Genomic DNA, 15,869 nt, shown 5'->3' on the forward strand with positions numbered 1-15,869 from the left:
TGCGCACACACACATAGACACATAACAACACACAAGCACACACACACATACACCTATCTCCTCTGTCCACAGGAATACACAAATTGTCTGCAGGCTGCCTTCAAGCAGAGCAAAATCAGCAGATTTCCACAGTGATACAAATATTCTAAAATCGGTTCATACCTAGAAAAAGATATGAGCCACCCAACAAGCCATTAACAATTTAGAATCTCCTTACAGTGTTTTCTGATTGCTTACACAATGTAATTAAAAAAAAACAGTCAGTGAAACCTAACCCACAAGGAGCTAAACCTAGGCTCAGAGCTGCACAGCTATAAACACACTCTCAGCCTCACAGTTTTAACAAAACACTAAACACATTTCTCCACATTAGACACAGAAATCTAATCTAACACACACACACACAGACACACACACATACACACACACACACACACACACATATAACAGTAAGGCATATTTTATTTTAAAAAGTTTAAGTGCCCATTTCTGCAGTACATATTTTCTATTTATTTTCATTAAAAGTTTTATTTCACTAAATGTCAATTGTCTAGGCACAGAAAACATAAGCACAAATATTTTCCAATTCTGCCATGAGGAACATAATACGTTTTGTTTTATTGACTAAAACAAGCATGTTACTATTATTGAATTGCTAATGAATAAATGACAGCTTGTAAAGGAAATACTTTACTGCTATAGGTTTAGGTAATACCAAATAAATCAAATCAAATTTATTTACATAGTGCTTTTTACAACAGATTTCACAAAGCAGCTTTACAAATGTCCAAGTTCAAGCTCCCCAGTGAGCAAGCCAAGGGCGAAAGTAGCAAGGAAAATCTCCCTAATACCGCCCTTACCGTAGTACACCATCCGTGTCTCTCTTCAAAGAGGTTCAAGGCCACAGGAACAAGTGTAACCCTCGTTATAAAATAGTGTTTTCCATGAAAACACCCATAAGAGTTTTGTCAAGAGCTGGAGGCCAGGGGAAGAGGTAGAGGTAGACCTGGAGGAGGACGAGGGGTAGGAGGATGAAGAGGTAGAGGTAGACCTGGAGGAGGACGAGGGGTAGGAGGATGAAGAGGTAGACCTGGAGGAGGACGAGGGGTAGGAGGATGAAGAGGTAGAGGTAGACCTGGAGCAGGACGAGGGGTAGGAGGATGAAGAGGTAGAGGTAGACCTGGAGGAGGACGAGGGGTAGGAGGATGAAGAGGTAGACCTGGAGGAGGACGAGGGGTAGGAGGATGAAGAGGTAGAGGTAGACCTGGAGGAGGACGAGGGGTAGGAGGATGAAGAGGTAGAGGTAGGCCTGGAGGAGGACGAGGGGTAGGAGGATGAAGAGGTAGAGGTAGACCTGGAGGAGGACGAGGGGTAGGAGGATGAAGAGGTAGAGGTAGACATGGAGGAGGACGAGGGGTAGGAGGATGAAGAGGTAGACCTGGAGGAGGACGAGGGGTAGGAGGATGAAGAGGTAGAGGTAGGCCTGGAGGAGGACGAGGGGTAGGAGGATGAAGAGGTAGAGGTAGGCCTGGAGGAGGATGAGGGGTAGGAGGATGAAGAGGTAGACCTGGAGCAGGACGAGGGGTAGGAGGATGAAGAGGTAGAGGTAGACCTGGAGGAGGACGAGGGGTAGGAGGATGAAGAGGTAGAGGTAGGCCTGGAGGAGGACGAGGGGTAGGAGGATGAAGAGGTAGAGGTAGGCCTGGAGGAGGACGAGGGGTAGGAGGATGAAGAGGTAGAGGTAGGCCTGGAGGAGGACGAGGGGTAGGAGGATGAAGAGGTAGACCTGGAGGAGGACGAGGGGTAGGAGGATGAAGAGGTAGACCTGGAGGAGGACGAGCACAGAGTCAAAGACCAAATGCATCAGTAGAGACTGAAGGTTGACCATGTTGTAAACCACAGGCTGACACTGAAAGAGGTGCAGTGAGAGTTCAGCCCCACGCCAGCAGACGCACCGTTGCAGCAGAAATTCAGACATTTGGACAAGAGCGCAGGTGAAAAACATTCAACAGTAAAACAGTAAAATCAGCACTTTGTAGCCTTCTATATGCACTAAATCAGTACTGTGTAGCCTTCTATATGCACTAAATCAGTACTGTGTAGCCTTCTATATGCACTAAATCAGTACTGTGTAGCCTTCTACATGCACTAAATCAGTACTGTGTAGCCTTGTATATGTACTAAATCAGTACTGTGTAGCCTTCTATATGCACTAAATCAGTACTGTGTAGCCTTCTATATGTACTAAATCAGTACTGTGTAGCCTTCTATATGCACTAAATCAGTACTGTGTAGCCTTCTACATGCACTAAATCAGTACTGTGTAGCCTTGTATATGTACTAAATCAGTACTGTGTAGCCTTCTATATGCACTAAATCAGTACTGTGTAGCCTTCTATATGTACTAAATCAGTACTGTGTAGCCTTCTATATGTACTAAATCAGTACTGTGTAGCCTTCTATATGCACTAAATCAGTACTGTGTAGCCTTCTATATGTACTAAATCAGTACTGTGTAGCCTTCTATATGCACTAAATCAGTACTGTGTAGCCTTCTATATGCACTAAATCAGTACTGTGTAGCCTTCTATATGCACTAAATCAGTACTGTGTAGCCTTCTATATGTACTAAATCAGTACTGTGTAGCCTTCTATATGTACTAAATCAGTACTGTGTAGCCTTCTATATGCACTAAATCAGTACTGTGTAGCCTTCTATATGTACTAAATCAGTACTGTGTAGCCTTCTATATGCACTAAATCAGTACTGTGTAGCCTTCTATATGTACTAAATCAGTACTGTGTAGCCTTCTATATGCACTAAATCAGTACTGTGTAGCCTTCTATATGCACTAAATCAGTACTGTGTAGCCTTCTATATGCACTAAATCAGTACTCTTCATTTTCCCATTCACTGCATTGTATGTTTGAAATTATGTCTTGTAGGCTGTCCAGTGATTTTTTATATGTATTTTGATTGGTCTACATAGGATTGAGGGATGAGAACGTCCAGGAGGAAGGGCCCCGTATTCTCAAAGGAACAAGAGCGCTATAAACATGTTTTTGGCCAGTAATGAATTCAAGCAAACGACCTCAATGACCACACAATTATCCGGTCTCGCTACCAAATTTCACCTGCAACCTGCTGTAATTTACTTAGGATCAAATGTGAATATAGCTGGATAAAGAGAAGATTCAGACAGGTACTCAAAAATATTTTACCTATCGACGGTTTGCAAATTCAAACCCTCTCCGTTCACATCACAACACTGGCTTCAAAGTAAGAATGCACCATTTTACTCCTCCTGAGACGCAGATATATATTAAGACAAAAGTTAGCACCTGATCATACCTCTCAGACAACCTGGTCTCCTTCTGGAGGAGAATGCTGACTGCAGTCTGACCTCTCACCTGAGTCTAGCGGATCCACCTCACTCTAGCCTCACTGGGGGATTCGGTGACAAGGTGTTGACACCCATCTGGGCAGTTACCTCCATCTAATGCACGGATTTAGTCCGTGACCAGACTTGGACTGTCAATTAGCCAAATCATGTCTATTAGAACATGTTAAGACCTAGTGCAATATAACGTGTATACGTGGACAGGGAACCGACGTTATCATTTGGGCTTTGAGCCAAAGAGAACACGCCCGGTGTTCCAGGATCTCGGGACAGCAGAATTTCTGTCACAACCGGACTTTCGGCGTGAAGGAGAAGCAGCGGTGAAGGACTGCTGAGTATACACTAACTGACACTACGATTAGCCCTTCCGTCATCTCGTTAGGTCAGACTGACTTGTCAGTGGCAGTGCTTCAAAGAGCCCAGACAACGATCTCCTGGGGAGTGTTAAAGCCAGACTGATAAGACCTGTTTACTCCATCATCCACAATCCCCTGCCACAATCTTCACCTTCCCTGTCTGTCCCGTTTCATCCCTGAGATTAGCTCGTCTCTGATCCCTCTAGCCTTTGCACTGTTCACACTGAGGCTGAATTCACAATGACTGTCAACATGTCTCAAGTAATCATGCAGTTAGATGAATTTTAGAATTTGGAACATCACAGGAACCAACGCTGAATTTTCCTAATGGTCAGGTTTTGGGAACTTTGGTAAAAATAATAGCAAGTATAGTACTTCCGTGTTAATTGTGGAATGGATCACATTTGCTCCCAACATTACACTCTCCAAGAATTCCCCAAACCCATACTATTGCATACAATTACACAGTCAGAATAGGGGAGTTGAGGAACCACGGTCATTACTACAACAGGTGTGCTTCGGGTTTAAATGTCTTTGGGACGTCTGATCTACAGTCCATGGATGCATCTCATCCCAGCTTATAAGATTCTTAATATTTGTTCGGGGTAGGGGGTGGGGTGGGTGTGATGTTAGTGGAAGCAGATTTATTGCCTCTACTTGCAGTTCCCAGACACACTGATGATTAAGTCTAATTGGGGCATAAGCTATACCATCACTGGCAATTTTGCACAGGGGCTCTACTGGACAGGTGCTGGGTGTAATCTCTGCATGAGAAAACAAAACATCCAAGAAAAAGCAAACCGGCGTGATGGCCGGAGGTATGACATCTAGACGTATGACTTAGATTTCGCTGTCAAGGTTTTTGAAAAAGACCACTTGAGCTGAACTTGAGTTCCTGAAAATATGCTAATGTTCTGTCCACAGTCAACCACCCATCTAGAGTTTCTCTCTTCTCCGCAAAAGCACACACACACACACACACATGCACGCAATGCACACACACAAAAACATACCAGAACCTTTTCGCTGACCTACCAAGCAATGTCTAATTTATGTCGTAAAACAAGTCTATAGCGATTGTACCCATCGCTCCTTTTGCTGTCTTCCTACCGAGTGGCTTCATGATTCTTTTCTCAGACATCGTATTCACATTTACCTGCAATCATCAGCCCTCCAATCACCCAGGTTCAGCTTAAAAGCACCACAGTCTTCAAAAAGATGAATAGCTTAACCTTGAAATGTAATATTAAAAGAACTTTTCAATGATTTTATGTCTGCATATGTCTGCAAAGGACTTCACACAGAGAGTCCCAACTTACTGAAGCCCAGCATAGTGTGGGAATTTTTGGTTGGTGTTCAGCCAATTTTAATTTTTTTTAAAAACCTTTTCACATATTATTTCACACTGCTGACTGTGATGATCCACAGTCCAAGGTGTGCGCTGTGTGAGACTGGGACACTTTAGAGAGGATGGCAACCTCCCCCTGCAACCTCCAAGGGAGGTCCCTGCCTCCTTCAGCCTCCAAGCGTTAAGGTGGCTCCTCCTTTTTCAGCATGCAAAAGAAAAAGCCCTCGCAATGGATTGCCTTTGAACTACATTTCCCACAATTCTCTGTGGGATAGCAAGCGCATGTTTGTGACAAGACCGATGGGTGTCATCAAGGTGTGAGCAAGGTGAAGGAGCGTGTGGCTGTGAGTCATGGGACGGAGAGACAGACAGGCAGGCAGAGTGAGACGGCTGCGATGGGCACTGTGCGGTACAGTGATTGCTGCGAGACTGCGACATTCACATGACCCTCATCGCTACACTCTCACAGTTAGGGGGTCAGAGAAGAGGGGAGGTGATGGGGGGTAAAGGGGGGAGGAGAGTTGGAGGAGAAAAGAATAAAGGAAGACAGACAGAAATAGAGGAGAAGAGAGAGAATGAACGAGTAATCAAGCGGGATGGCAGATGGCTGGAATCCGCATTAAACGCGTTTCAGCCTGAGAGAGAGAACGAGGGAGGGCGAGAAGGAGAGAAAGAGGTGGAGGGGAGGGGGCTTGCAGCAGCCACATTCCACTCGAAACCAGAACGCACACACACCTACAAACTACATCTGTTTACAGAATTATGCATCTGAATATTACAGCAGCGGCACAAAGTACAGGGTAGATGGAGAGCACGGAGACAAACAGATGTTATTTCAGGCACGTAAACACCGGAGTAAGGGGAGGCTCAGGAGAAGACAGGAGCGCCGCACTCTTAATGCAAAGCTTCTGCACTTTTTCCAAAGCTTCCGTAGATTTGGATCCAAATGTTCAGAAATATGAGCGCCTCTGCCCACCACCACGGCCCTGGAGGCAGCGCCATGGTGCATTTGCTCTCAGTCTCCTCTCCTTAATTGGGGAATTTGGGAGGATGTTGTCGGAGGGGGCTGGGACGCAGCGGGCCGTGGGGAGGGAAGCATTCCCACCCTTAACCTGTACGATATCATCAGTCTCTTAAATACGCCATGAACCCTCTCCCTGCTTTTGAGTTTTCTGTTCATTATTACATTGTTTTTTCCCCCATATAACCTGTAGATTTGGAGGTGAAAAAAATCCCGTTCAGGTTGTCCAAGGTAAGAGACAGGCAAGCAGACCACTGCGGAACTCCATTTAAAGACGGACAGGGAGATGAGAAGAGGAGAAGAGGGGGATGTGGGGGCCATTATCACTGAGGCCGCCCTAGGAGATGCCTGGAACGTTCTTCAGATTATGAGCAGCAGTAATATCACACAAAGGCTTCAGCTTAGTGGGACATACTAAAGACCTCCATTATGAAGCCATTATGAGTGAGCATCTGCAACAGGGAAACAGCAGGAGTGGTGCTGATTTACAATCAGTACAGACAAAGGAATGACCTTTTTTCTTCAGTAATTTCAGTAAAGACTGGCAGATCTACTGAGCTTTCATTCTTTCTCTTTCTCTCGCCAACATGGATTTAGACACACCCTTTCATCATACTGAAAAATCCAAAAGACGCGACGAGATTGCCCGTGACAATGCTAATTCCAGCATTCCGGAACGTCTGCGTCCCGATGACACACTCAACAAAGCCGAAGCTCATAATGCCAGCCACTTCATTCCAGGCAAGGTCTGCTGGTGATGTCACAGAGGGCACCGGGGTGGGGTGTTTGTAACAGCTCGCTCTACATGTCGCTGGCTGATCCACAACCCCAGAGAGAGCAGCGGAGCCCCGCTGCTTCCAGACACAGGATGACACCATAATGCCTGCTTATCCTGTGGGGGGAGGCTGGAACACCAGAGCCTGTGTGAAGTGGAAGGACAAGGAGGACAGTTTGATGGTGTCAGGGGTGGGAATGCGCCAGAGGACAGAACGAGAAGATAATGGAAATGCAGGTCCTTGGAGTGATAACGAATGTGCAGCTCTCTCACGTCTCCCTGCTCGGGCACCTGTAAATCAGCCAAACGTTCGCAAGGTGGAGTGACACCCACTCTCTGCTGCTGTCACACGCAACACTTCGGGGTTTCTCATGTAAACTTCCAAGGACTCGGATTTTACCCAAGGTGCCCTGCTGCCAACGCTGCCAACTCCCAGTCCTCAATAGACACACGGACGCACACACACACACACACACACATAGACAGAGACGCACACACACACACACACACACACACACACACACACACACACAAACAAAATCTCCACCAAACAAACACACAGATCCCAAAATAAACAGCAAGCACCATTTCTTAAATAGTACCCTTCAGTTAATTTTCCAAATATTATTGCCATTATGCAGTTAATGGCTTTGATATGGCTAATTATGCGTTCTCTACCCTGGGGAAAGAGTCCAGGAACAGGTTGTGTGCCGAGGCATCTTTAAACCATTTTAAGCTTAATTAAAAGCACTTCTAAGTTGGTCTCTAGAATTTCTAATGTTCCTTAATGACGTGATTTCTGCAGTCGGAGAAGCCGAACTGCGCTGGCAGTGGGGCTACAGACTGAATCAGCAAAGCGGATCCAGGAGCGCTACTCCGTCTTCCGCCCATTGTGAATGAGCTAGCTTTCGTCACAGCCCACAAACGCTAGGCCCACCTGGTCCACCTCCATACCCCAGCCCTTTGTGGTCGCTGTCCGTTTTACACCTGATGAATTGACCGTCCCGGCACCAGTGTGAAATGACCAGTTATCGCTGACACAAAAGCTCAGCGGTTCTGCGTGGCACTGTGGTACTGCAGAGTGGCGCAGGCACTGCACAGTAAAGTGTGGCCGACTTTAAAAAGAAAGTCAAGGGTGGAGCCAGGAGGGCTGTCTCCGGCTGCCGCTGAATCAAAAACACACGTATCGTTAAAGGACGAGCAGAAGTGGCCAGTCGGGTCAGCAGGTCAGCACTGAGAGCGAGAAGGACACAGTCCAGTACACTGGCTGTGTAAGAATGTGGATGTTATTTGGACACGCACGCTCATACGCACACCTTCTTCCCTTATCGGTCAATATTCCGACCTTTCCGATGCTTTAAACCCCTGTCACACATGGGTTTAAATCCCACCTACTTCTGTGGGTATTGATGAAACATGCCTTCAAATGGTCTACTGCATTTACAACTGGCCTATAAATCCATTAAGTCGTAAATACACAGTAGACTGCAAGAATGTCGAGGGCAATTAAGCCATGTTGTAGTACAAAGCAAATCAGTATTTCAGATGGGCACAGGTGTCCTGCAAGAGATGAGATCATGTCCCATATAACACACTCAGAGGAATGAGACCCCAGCATATGGTTATTAATACCTTCAACCCCCCCGCTCAAGGTCACACAGGGATGTGAACACTTTCCATTTTTCCATCCGAACATCTGTACAGCTCCTGCAACGCCCGGCAGAGAGCACGCTCACCAGGAATGTCAGGTCGGCAACCTTTGACGCCTTCTTGAATATTTACAGGAAGTTCTTGGAAACATTTTTACGGAACGTTGCTAAGAGCAAAGCGGGAATGCTCCGGGTTAGACGTGAAACGGCAGGGGGCACGTGCCAAACTCGGTGTGACTCATGCACTAAACCCACAGCACAGCAGTCTGAATTGATGTTCCATTACATATTATTATGAGCTTTAAAATGATTGTAAATGTGATATATTATGCTGTCATTGCCAGTCCAGAGTGGCTAGACTGCAAAGTAGAAGATGAAGCAAATCATTCATTAAACATTTACTTTTCTTTAATGTGGAATGATTGCATGTATGTGTGTGGGAGTGACTGAGAGACAGATAAAAATAAAGATAGAGAGCGAGCTAGAGAGAGAGAGGGAGAGAGAGAGAGAGAGAGAGAGAGAGAGAGAGAGAGAGAGAGAGAGAGAGAGAGCGAGAGAGAGAGAGAGAATCCTTGTCAAAGGCATGGAGTTGCAGTGCAGGATGCCGTCAGACTGAGGTGCCCTTAGACTCCTGCTAGTTACAGCACACTGCTGTCTCATTGTCTAATGAATTAAATCTGTGTGGTTTAGCCAAGAAAATCACAAAACCTTTAGGACTGCAGGATAGCATAGATCCTACACCTTTACAGACAAAACAGCAACGCGCACTTTAACGGTAAGTAATTTGTGTACTGTCCCTTTAAGTTACGTTTACGTAAAAGGCGTGTGCAAGCCTCTGCGAGGCTTTTGGTTTTGTACGGTACATGACGGACCTTACTGGACCCAGCTGTTCTTTTGTCATTATCTACCTCTTTAGTAAGGCGTTATGAGCTTTGGATGCTTCTACAGTTCATGTATGAACTGCCCACAATACTCCAAGAACGAGCCCATGTCACATAGCGAATAAACCAGCAAGATTACTGCAAACCTGAGTGAGTCTGACTCGCGTCTCCTTCACGTGCTTCACAGGTTTCCTTCTACCGGCCCTCTAAAGCTCTCTGCTCATCCGGGCTGGAGTAACCTAAATAGGACTAATTCCAAGCGTTACAACACACACACACACACACACACGAACATACACAAAGGCTGACATTGGACTCTTTTTCTGTGTGTGCGGGTACCAGGTTTATAATTGCTTCTGCCCCCTTGGTACTATAGCTGTCAAAGGTTGCACCAAAGCCCCTCCTCCCTGTTCTGAAGTGGGTGGAACGTCACGCTCTGGTACCTCCCCAAAGACATTCCAGTGGAGACCCAGTGACAGGGCTGCAGAGCAGGGCCAGAAGCCTGAAGGTACTAAAGTTCTCCAGCACTCTATCAGATTCTGGATGTTCTAGATGTCTATGGATGACACTTATGGGTGTTCCAGATGTTCTACAACAGCAGCAGCAATCATCTGTGTTGTTGTTTTGGATGTTTCTTTTATGGCAGGTGTGCTCCCCGCTGCAGGTTGGTACCTCATACCAGCGGCAAACGGCAAACTTGCCTTCAAACCCATTACCTTCTCACTCAGTGGGTGGTCTGCTGTGTGCACGCGCATTTGATATAGAAAAATGTGTGGACTCAGAGTTGATTAAGGCTGATAGGCGAACAAGCGCTATATATAAACCACACGGTGATGGTGTGGGTGGAGGACACATGGAAATGGGTTTGGCTACAGGGAATGGGAAGAGGAAATGGGTGGTCAGGAATAAAAGCAGTGAGACTGGGGGGTCACAAAGTGAATAAACGTGCTGCTTGCTCCTGCGCCACGTGTGGTACGACACGGTTGTGAAGAGGGCGTCAGGCCGGACTGGTGCCGGACTGATGCACACTCCAGCCCTCCTGTTCAAAATGTCCTGCCTTGGAAACGTGTCTGGCTTTAAGCCCCATGCATATACGTGTTCTCCACTCCCCAGAGGGGTCGGCGTTCCGGAGCCTCGCTGCACCTCTGCGCTGGATTAGAAGGGTGGAAGGAGCTGTCAGGCTGTGGGAGGCAAGCAGACAGGAACTGATAGGGAAAGCAAGGGGGAGTAGGGGAGTGAGAGTGAGAGAAATAGAGAGAATAAAGAGAGATAGACAGAGAGAAGGAGAGAGAGAGAGAGAGAGAGAGAGAGAGAGAGAGAGAGAGAAGGAGAGTGCTCCTTGGTACACAAATGCCTACTTATGCCAACAAAGTCAGTGCATTCCTCAGTGTTTCTGTGGGTGTGCGCGCGCGTATGTTTGAAGAAAGACAGCAAGTGATGGAGGAGTCTGAGGAGTTTCCCCTGCAGATTTGGCTTTTCAAAGCAGCGCCAAAGCCCAAATACAAATGAAACCGCTCTGTGACGCTTTATTGAAGGTTTCAACCCATCTTGACTGCAGACTCATCCGGCTCATAACGCTCCATATCGATCACCCCACACGTGGCCGGCACCGCCCGGAACTGCTCTCTTAAATAAATAATTGAGACGGTTAAAAGCCTGCTTGAACGCATGTTTCACGTTAAACAGCTTCTGCCCGAGCTGACTTGTTTCGGTCTGAATGGAGGAGCCACGTTTGCTTGCTGCAGGAGGCAGGGGAGAAATCAAAGAGGCGTCAGCAGTGGAGGTACCCGTGTAAGATGAGAGGCATCTGATTCAGCCATCTGTCCACTTTTATTACAGCAATCTCACACACACATGCAAACATGTGCGTGAACACAGTTACACACACACACGCACACACAATGACACACACAGAGACAAGCGCATATACGGAAACTCAAACCGAACAAGCAGTGTTGGCGTTCCAAAAAAAAAGAGATTTTTATGGCACCATTTATTCACAGCAGTGAGTAGGTCTGGGTGGGTAAAGTCAGTACTGATGGACCACTGAGGGCACGTCCTCCTAAGCGATACTGACAAGCTTGAATTCCTCCACAAAGCAACTCATTAATATTTATACATAAAAAACAGCAGAGAGTCAAGGCTTTAAGTACACAGCACAGTCCCCCTGCTCCGTTTAAGGAGGCAAACCAGAAGAAACACATTACGAGGGTTTTGCCCCGATGCAGCGCTCGAACAGAAGTGCTACCATAAATGGCAATTTCTACACTGACAATGTGCAGAACTTCCATGATAAATTCAAGAGTGATGAAGATTCACGAGATGTTGAAGTAGAATTGGTCCTAGAAGACAGTACTACAAAGAGAGAGGTGTGCGGCACAATGCTCTCCCTCCATTCCAAAATCCAATATCTGACAACACCCTCCCTTCCACACATACCACTCCCCCACCCTCCCACACATACCCACTCACCCACCCACGCATACCACTCACCCACCCTCCCACAAATACCAACACACTCTCCCTCCCACACATACCACTCACCCACCCTCCCACACATACCCACTCACCCACCCACGCATACCACTCACCCACCCTCCCACAAATACCAACACACTCTCCCTCCCACACATACCACTCACCCACCCTCCCACACATACCCACTCACCCACCCACGCATACCAACTCACCCACCCTCCCACACATACCCACTCACCCACCCACACATACCCACTCATCCACCCTCCCACAAATACCAACACACTCTCCCTCCCACACATACCACTCACCCACCCTCCCACACATACCCACTCACCCACCCACGCATACCAACTAACCCACCCTCCCACACATACCCACTCACCCACCCACACATACCCACTCATCCACCCTCCCACAAATACCAACACACTCTCCCTCCCATGCATACCAACTCACCCACCCTCCCACACATACCCACTCACCCACCCACACATACCCACTCATCCACCCTCCCACACATACCCACTCACCCACCCACACATACCCACTCATCCACCCTCCCACACATACCCACTCACCCACCCACGCATACCAACTAACCCACCCACGCATACCAACTCACCCACCCTCCCACACATACCCACTCACCCACCCACACATACCCACTCATCCACCCACCCACACATACCCACTCACCCACCCACACATACCCACTCATCCACCCACCCACACATACCCACTCACCCACCCACACATACCCACTCATCCACCCACCCACACATACCCACTCACCCACCCACACATACCCACTCATCCACCCACCCACACATACCCACTCATCCACCCACACACACACAAAAATAGAGAGCAGTGTGTGTGTGTGTGTTGTCAAATACTGGACTGTGAAAACTACACATGAGCCAGGATTAACATGGGATTTCGTCTGACCTTATAATTTTAACTGCCTGATGGGACCACTATTACACATACAAATGCACATCTAAGCACATGGCTTTGGCCCCTGATAAAAGAGGATAAGGTTTTATTTGGTTTAATTTCTCAAAATGAGATTTAAAAGATATATAAATAAAGTCGGTAAGGTTTTGCCAGGAAATATCATTTAATTGCACAACATGGCGATGAACTCCACTCCTCTAATTCCGATTAATCCCAATCACGAGAACAAACAGCCAGGCAGAGAAAACGGGCTGATCCCAGATCTGTCCCTTACGTGGTGTAAAAACCGCCATCATGCGCAAATCCGCACTGGTATACTTCAGTAACATCAAACTATATACCATTAACCCAATAATATCATCATCATCATTATCATCATCATTATCTCTCTCTCTCTCTCTCTCTCTCTCTCTCTCTCTCTCTCTCTCGCGTGCGTGCGCGCGCTCTTTCTCTCCCACGCACGTAAATTATACATATTTATGTACCTCACTGAATGACAACTCAAAATGTCAGCATGTAGAACATAATCTCTGTATCTGTAGCAGAGGATTGCTGGCAGCACACCTACACCCTAAAATTGTTTCATTTCATTAAATCGTCAGAGGAACGTGCAATTAATCAATTAATCTCAAACCCGACTGCTCCCAGCACACGTAGCTGCCTAACAAGTGGACGGACCAGTATTGGGAGGCTCTGTCACCTCGGCACAACGTAGGATGTTTAAATACCGAGCGCACGGAGGATGTCGCACCTACGACCCTGTAGAGCAAAGTCGAGTGCATCACAAATCTCGGTGTGACACTGAAGAGAATGTTTTTATATCGGTAGGACAAAATGCATTTTGGTCCAAATATCCTATTTAATAAGCTAGTCTCAACTAATTAAAAAATCGAGTAATTGCCATTCGTTAATTACCATGACGCGCATAAAAGTGCAATGTATTTCAAACTGTGGCAATTAGAAGCACTGACTATTCCGCAGCGGAGCAGCTGTAAGTCACCAAGTGACGTTTTGCCAAGACGGGAAGAAGTGAAATTTGGTGAATATTAGCTAATAATCATCTTCTAGATTAATTTTGACAGACTTTGTTTTAACGTGTGAACAAAAATGCCTAATGAAACACTGAATGATGAAACGAATAAATAACGTATGTTACCTTATTTATACACATTCTGCAAATTACGAAAGAAATGATCGTATATTATGTCTTTGGGTTCAAACGTTTTAAAATTGATTTTCGACACTACCACCCTATTGTTTAGTACGATTAACAGCCCTACTGCTTCAAATATTTGTATTATTTGCCCCATTAACATTACTTACTCCCAGTGAGTCCGGAGCATGCCCTTTCTCCTCCGGGAGCGCACAAAGTACGTAAGGATGCAATATCTGATATGACAGCAGATCAATAATTGGCAGGTGGTAATGAGGATAAAAGGAGATACGCCACATCCGTCACACCCGTATAATCATATGGAATAGCGCGCAAAAACCACGTAAAGTGCATTTCACCCCGGTGCTGGATGTGAAATAAACGAACTCACCCATGAAGGAACCGCCGTCTCACTTTTCACCCCCTAAGTTGCCTTCACGTTGCGTCGCCTTGGTTCAGCCGCTCGCATTTCACGTCTTTCATTCACGAATTCCTGCACGATGAGAGCTCGCGGCAGGACGCTGGAGAGTCGCGCTCGCTCAGCGACGTCACTGCCCGCATCGCTCCCAACCAGCCGCATGCACGGCGAGCGCGCCACGGAGCGGTGCCCGTTCTGCTTAATTTCGTGTCGCAGGACCAAGGGCGGTGAAAGAAAGGTAACGCAACTATAATAAATATGCGTTTCTGGTCATGCGCTAACTCATACCGCGTATTAACAGCGTATTTGTAAAATCAGCCGTAAATGTTAAGCGTGAAGTGCATGAGCCACCTTACTCCGACTGTTCTGGTCAGGGACTTAGTGAGCGCATCTGGAGGAGCTGTGCTTCGCTAACCCAAGTTGAATCGTGCACCAACACTTTGCTTTCCTCCCTCCCTGTGCGAGTTGTAGCGTAGACGCTTTCAAAGTCTATGCAGCCCACATACGTAAAGCCTAAATGAAGATGCGGGTATGTTTTGTTCTGTGAATTCACTGCGAGCAGAAGCGTTCAGAACCAGACTGCTTGTGCCTGCGGTCCAAGGTGATGCAGAATACGATTAGCGTTTATATGGCGTGAGTACAGCAGGAATCTTGGCATCGACCCAGCGCTGAGAGCAGAGTGTTAAAGAATGACTGAGGCTCAGACCTCTGGAGGTTTTCTCTCGTTAGTGACATGTAATTTGTGAGACAAGTCTCAGGACTATTTCCCTCAGATCAGGGAGAGGTTAAAGAGGGCTGACAAAAACGGTCAGTAGATTTCTGACAAGACCGATACTCCAAACTTCTAGATTATGCTTCACAGTGGTAATAGTCCTACATATATTACCTTATAAGTTCTCTCTCTCACACACACACACACACACACACACACACACACACACACACACACACACACACACACACACACACACACACACACAGACAGAGCAAGAGTGTTCAAAGGAACTTGTGACGATAAATGACCATATTCAGATTTACAGCTCTATAATTTGGCACCAGAATGAATGTTTTCTTTTTTACCACCTTTTTTCAGTTTTTCAAATAACTGCTCTGCTCTGATCAGCCAGTTTATGACTAGGCACCATGATGGCACACAGTATCAACAGGTCAAAATCAGTTTCCATGTGTGAGGTGAACCATGGAGTGTTTTAGTCATCTAGCTTCATATGTTTGAGCCTGCATTGGATGATATTTCAGGTCTCAAACAAAACTGAGTAACAGATTGACCAGATGTCTTGTCAAACGTTCCCACTTCAGTGGTGGAGTAGCTAATGTTGGGCAGAAGGAGCAGGTTAGCTACCTATATACCTAGATTGGATAGCTATAGATTGGAAATAAGCAACCGAACTAGTTTGCTTCTGAGTTATGT

The 15,869-nt window shown here is 46.5% G+C and overlaps 1 protein-coding gene across 1 annotated transcript in view; it reads right to left on the reverse strand.

Annotated features, from left to right (window-relative positions):
• Nucleotides 1-14,526, reverse strand: part of htr2cl1 (5-hydroxytryptamine (serotonin) receptor 2C, G protein-coupled-like 1) — a 69,987-nt gene extending 55,461 nt beyond the window's left edge. Inside the window, exon 1 of the mRNA XM_035520063.2 lies at nt 14,414-14,526. The gene's annotated coding sequence lies outside the window, so the exon portion shown is untranslated. The remainder of the gene's footprint in view (nt 1-14,413) is intronic.
• Nucleotides 14,527-15,869: the final 1,343 nt, after the last annotated feature.

This window comes from Electrophorus electricus, chromosome 13 (assembly GCF_041902795.1).
Source record: "Electrophorus electricus isolate QZ-2024a chromosome 13, ASM4190279v1, whole genome shotgun sequence".
Classification (NCBI taxonomy): domain Eukaryota; kingdom Metazoa; phylum Chordata; class Actinopteri; order Gymnotiformes; family Gymnotidae; genus Electrophorus; species Electrophorus electricus.